The sequence below is a fragment of the Monodelphis domestica genome, chromosome 1 (genome assembly GCF_027887165.1).
Source record: "Monodelphis domestica isolate mMonDom1 chromosome 1, mMonDom1.pri, whole genome shotgun sequence".
In the NCBI taxonomy this organism is placed as follows: domain Eukaryota; kingdom Metazoa; phylum Chordata; class Mammalia; order Didelphimorphia; family Didelphidae; genus Monodelphis; species Monodelphis domestica.
Genome location: NC_077227.1, coordinates 537,921,410 through 537,927,682, shown reverse-complemented (window position 1 = coordinate 537,927,682; position 6,273 = coordinate 537,921,410).

Genomic DNA, 6,273 nt, shown 5'->3' with positions numbered 1-6,273 from the left:
ACGTTCAAAGTTATGATTGTCATTTGTGGACTCCCTGGCATTTTGATATCCTTCCCTAATTCTAACCTTTTCTTCTTCGGCTCTACCTTTTAGTCCAGTGATTTACTTTGAATCAGTCCCCCTTGTCCCCTCCCTTGATGTTTCCCTTTTTAGTCCCTCCCTTTTTGTTCCCTTCCCCTCCCCCCTCTCTTTCCCTCCCTTTTTGTTTTCCCTCTCCCCCTCCCCCCCTTGGTTTTCCCTTCTCCCTACCCTTGTTGGGTAAGATAGAATTCAAGATCCCAATGGATCTGGATGTTTTTCCCTCTCAGAGTTGATTTCTCTGAGATTAAGGTTTAAGTAAAAAATCCTCTCTTCCTCTCCTTCTTATAGGAGTTTTCTTCCCCTCCCCTTCCCATGTGAATCTTTGTGTGAGAAAGATTATTCTATTTGGTCTTTCTTTACCCCCTATTTATACATTACATTTTCCCCACATGTTAGTATACATAGATTGATAGAAATGTAGTCCTTATAGAAGAGAGTTTGAGTAAAAGAAGATAACATTTTTCTCCTTTCCCCTTTCCTTAATATTTATCTTTTCAGGTATTCCTTGCTCTTTGTTTTTCGGTATCAAACTTTCCACAGAGCTCTGGTCTTTTCTTTGCAAAAAGTTGGAAGTCTTCTATTTTGTTGAATGCCCATACTTTCCTTTGGAAGTATATAGTCAGTTTTGCTGGGTAGCTGATTCTTGGTTGAAGACCCAGCTCTCTTGCCTTTCTGAAGATCGTGTTCAATGCCTTACGATCATTCAGAGTAGAACTTGCAAGGTCTTGTCTGACCCTGATTGGCATTCCTTTATATCTAAATTGTCTTTTTCTGGCTTCCTATAGGAGTTTTTCTTTTGTTTGAGAGCTTTGGAATTTGGCAATTACATTCCTGGGAGTTGTCTTTTGGGGGTTTAGTGTAGAAGGTGTTCTGTGAGCTCTGTCAATGGCTGTATTACCCCCTTGTTCTGGAATCTCTGGGCAATTTTCTTTGATTATATCTTGTATCATGATGTCAAGTTTGGTGTTTATTTCTGGCTTTTCTGGAAGTCCAATTATTCTTAAATTATCTCTTCTCCCTCTATTTTCCAGATCTGTCACCTTGTCGGTGAGATATTTTATGTTCTCTTCTAATTTCTTGGTATTTTGGCTTTGCTTTATTAATTCTTGCTCTTTTACACGATCATTGTCTTCCAGCTGCCTGATTCTGGCCTTTAAAGCCTGGTTTTCCTTTTCAGTTTGGTCACACCGGTTTTGTAGATGCGTGAATTTCTTTTGCATTATTTCCCACTTTTCCTCCCAGAAGGCTTCCATCTTTTTGGTCATTTCTGATTAAAATTCTTCATGGGTTTGTGGAGAGTTTCCATTTCCTTTGGAAGGTTTTGGAGCATTTTCTTGTGTATCGTATTCTATCTCCTCTGTATTTTGTATTTTGGCTCCATAGAATGTGTCCAAAGTCGCCCCTTTCTTCTTATTTTTCTTGGGATTTTGGGGCTTCTGTGCTTCTGTGGAGTTTGCCATCTCTGAATGGGGAGGATTAGCTTTTATTATCTCTGTCTGGTGTTCAGAGGCTTTAGTCCTGGGCAGATTGTCGGTTCTATGAGGTTTCCCTGGGTTAAACTGAGTATGCCTTAAGGCAATGACTTTCACTGGAACTGGAATGGAAGGGTTGGACCAGGGGGCACACTCTCCCCCAGTTCTCTCTGTTTCCCTGCTGCTAAGGTTCCCCCTCGACTGGACTGGGTGGGGTTGCTTTCCGGAAGTTGCCTTCAGAATAGCTGGCCGTGAGGCTGTTTTGTTGTCCCTGAGGGATGCTGTTGTTTCAGAGGACCCTGCTCTCTGCAGGGGAAGGGGCTGCGGCTTCCCGGAGTCGAGAGCAGTGACTTTCACTGAGACTTGGATAGCAGCATCCAGCTGGTGAGGCTGTGTTGCCCGCCCTGAGGGTTGCTGTTGTTTCAGACGACCCTGCTCTCTGAGGGGGTAGGGGCTGCGGCTTCCTGGAGCCTTGGACTCTGAGCTCCTACCCCTTAGGTCCGAGTGATCTCGGGTTCTGGCTTTTGAGGGGGGCCGTACCTTTTGATCCAGGTCCAGGTCCAGGAGGAGGATTCCCAGGGTCTGTGCTGTTGATTGTTTTGAATTTCGGCACCTTAGGAGCTTATAGTTTGAGATCAGTCAGGAAGGGTTTTCCGGAGATCTAAACTTTAGCTTTCTCTAAGCCGCTATCTTGACCGGAAGTCTCCCTAGCCCATTTTTCAATTGGAGAATGACTTGATTTTTTGTACAATTGATTTAGCTCTAAAACTTGGTCTCTTAATCACTACTCCAGTGTTCTTTTCACCATACCACAAAATATTTGTGAAACACAGGATGTTACTACATATATTTTCTGCTTAGAGTATATCACAGTAGAAGAATACTCATATATATAAATAATTAATCATTTATAGCATTTCATTCAGGATAATGAATATCAAGAACATAATTACTACAACTACACAATGAGCTCAGTTCCATAGATATTTCCTCAGTAACTGCCCTGTGTAAAGCCCTATGCTAAATGCTAGGGAAGAAACAAAAACTTTCCTATCAAGGAGTTCATGGTCTATTAATTTAAAGAACAGGACAATAACTAGGGCCAGGCAACAAGGGTTTTGCCTCAGTGTCATAATATAGAAGGCATTGATTGCACTTGTTTAGTAACATCTGATCTTAATACCTAATTAGCAAGTAATAATAATAATTTAAAGCAGGAGGCTACCAGAGAGGGCAATACTGGCTATATCCACTTGATCTCTTCCCCAGCCCCCTCTCCCTGCCATCCTTCTCCCTTGCAGTGGCCTCAGTCAGCAATATCTGACAGCACATTCTATGTTGCTTGCCCCAGCATATTTTACACTATCTGCTCTAGGCATAAAAATTACTGGTTATAGTTCTGGGAATTCAAGTAACTGCAACACAGTAGGCTATAAAAAGCTCATAAAAGAAGTACAAATACTGAGTGCTATCAGAGTTCAGAGGGGGAAGTGATGACTTTCACCTGGAGTTATCAGGACACGTTTCATGTAGAATATTACCTGATTTAGTCCTTAGACTTATAGAATCATCAGGCTTTAATGGACATGTAGGGATCATATTGTATAATATTCTACCTTTAGGTAGATGAATGAATGTCTAAACCATCTAGGGCTAATCCCTGGCCATGCTTTGGCCAAAGATTTCCACTGAAAGAGTCCACATCAGAAGGAGCACACTTCCCCTTTATCATCTATTCCACTAGTTTATCACTGACATGAAGAATTTATCAACCCCATCAACAAACAGTTGTAGAATACTTTCTTCGTGGGGGACATTGGGATTGGCTCATAGCCCAAGGCTGCTAGAAGTTCCTACTTAGGTCAGTACTCCAGGGACCTGTGATTTCATCAGTGTGAAAACTTAAAGATTGCCACCTAAATTTTAACTTATAGTCTTAAAGAGTTGCCTGAGGCTCAGATAGATTCAGTGATTTGCCTATGGTCACATAGATAATCTAAGTGTCAGAGACAAGGTTCAGAATGCAGGTCTTCCTGATTCCATGTCCAATACTTTATTGACTATATCATATTACTTCTATTTTTTTAAACCCTTACTCTCTATCTTAGAATCAATATTGTTGCAAGGCAGAAGAGCATAAAGAGGTAGGCATTTGGGGTTAAGTGACTTGCCCAGAGTCACACAACTAGAAAGTGTCTGAGGTCAGATTCTGATCATCATACAATATTGTTGTTACTGTGAAAATGTTCTCTTAGTTGGTTCTACTTATTTCACTGCATCAGTTCATATAGGCCTTTCCAATTTTCCTGACATCCTCCTGTTTATCATTTCATATAACACAGTATTATTCCATCACAATCACATACCACAATTTCTTCAGCCATTCCTCAATTGATGGACATTCCCTCAATTCCCAATTCTTTGCCACCAAATAAAGAACACATAAATATTTTTGTACAAGTAGGTCCTTTTCTCCTTTTTTATTATCTCTGGGATTTAGACCCTGGTAGTGGGTCTATATTGGATCAAAGGGTATGCACAGTTTTATAGCCCTTTGGGTATAGCTCCAAATTGCCCTCTGAAATGGTTGGATTAATTCACAACTCCACCACAATGCATTTGTGTTCCAATTTTGCCACATTGCCTTCAATATTTACCGCTTTCCTTTACTGCCATGTTGCCCAATCTGATAGGTATGAGATGGTACCTCAGAGGTGTTTTAATTTGCATTTCTCTAATCAAGAGTGATTTAGGGGGCAGCTGGGTGGCTCAGTGGATTGAGAGCCAGGCCTAGAGTTGTGTAACAAGGGAATCACTTTAAAAGACTGATATATATTAATTTAAGGTCACCAAGGAATCAGCTATGTAATTCCTAAATGAAAACTCAAGTCAGCCGTCAGCCTTTTTTGGAGTTTAATTACAATAGGAGTAAGAAAGGAATTAGAGATAGAGAGAGAGAGAAAGGGAGAGAAGGGAATAGGGCTTAAATACCCCTTCTGTTTAGGCTGGGCCAAAAGGCCCAAGCCCTTAGATAGCTGGGGCAAAGAAAAGAGATCAGTCCCTATTACTCACGTGTCCAAAATGGAGAAACAGTCTCAGAGGCCCCCACCTTCAGCTTCCTTCAGAGCAAGCCTTCTTCGAGCCCACAGGAACCACACCGACCAAGACTCCTCAACCTCCTCCAGTCTCCAGACCCTCCTATCTTTAAGGAAACCATCCAAGTTCCTCCTCCCAGTTCTCCCATCTACCAATCCCTGTTCATCAATTTCCCTCTGCCAATGGAGGCTCTAGCTTAACCCAGGACAGCCCAGAGGTTTCTGGCTTTTGCACATGTCTGTTGAAGGTCATATTTTCAAATGATTAAATCTTTACTCCTTTGCTACAGCCCTTTCTAAATCCTGTTAACTTGAGTATGGTAGAGATTGGAATAATTAAATTTTGATCTAGGCTGCAGCCCTTACTCAATCCTATTAGGACTGAATAGGGTGGAGATTTATTCCAAGTATCTCCATTGTATCAATTCTAAAATCAATCAAGACTCAAAGAAATTCCTGTTCTATGCTTAAGCATAGGTCAAAGTCCTTTCCATTGTTCAGCAAAGGGTTTCTGTCCTAAAGTAATCTTAAGAAGGGAAGAGAAGGAACCTCCCATGCCAATGGGGTTCCCATTCCAATAGACTATCAGTAAGAAATTTTCCAAGTATGAAATATCCCAATGGTGAAATTTCCAACATTTATAAGTCTAAGGAAATTTGAGGTTTACAGTTGGGAGGTCCTACATTCAAATCTGGCCTCAGACACTTCCTAGCTGTGTGAAGTCACTTAGTCCCATTTGCCTAGCTCTCACCATTCTTCTGCCTTAGAACCACTACATAGTAATGATTCTAAGATGGAAGGTAAGAGTTTTTTAAAAAGAGTGATTTAGAGCATTTTTTCATATCATTATTGATGGCTTTGATTTCTTCATCTGAAAATTGCTTGTTCATATCCTTTGACCATTTGTCAATTGGCAAACATATTGTATTCTTATAAATTTTTCTTAGTTCTTTATAAATTTGAGAAGTTAGACCTTTATCAGAGATATTATTTATAAAAGTTTTTTCACAAATTCTTCCCTTCATCAAAGGTCTGCCAGGTAAACTATTGTGTGTTTGTCTAATTTGGTTATGGTATTACTATTTATATCTAAATCATATATCCATTTTGAGCTTATCTTGGTACCCTCCCCTTTTTTAGAATTAGATTAATTTCCAATTAATTTTTAACTTCTCTTTTCATAGCCCCTTATAGATTATAATTTTAATTGCATCACAATCTGAAAAGGATGCATTTGTTATTTCTGTTTTGCTGCATTTGATTGTGATGGTTTTATGCCCTAATACCTGGTCAATTTTTGTGTTGGTGTCATGTACTACTGAGAGGAAGGTATATTCCTTTCTATTCCCATTTAATTTTCTCTAGATGTTTATTAGATCTAACTTTTCTAAAATTCCATTAATCTCCTTAAGTTCTTTTCTTGTTTATTTTTTTGGTTAGATTAAGAGGGGAAAGTTGATATTTTTTTCTGCCTATTTCTCCTTTAGCATATTTAGCTTTTCTGTTATTTTTTCTGTATATTTCTCTTTGAGCATCTTTAATTTCTCCTTTAAAAATTTGTAGGCTATGCTGGGTCTGTATCCCAAAGAGATAATGGACACAAAGACTTGTACAAAAATATTCAT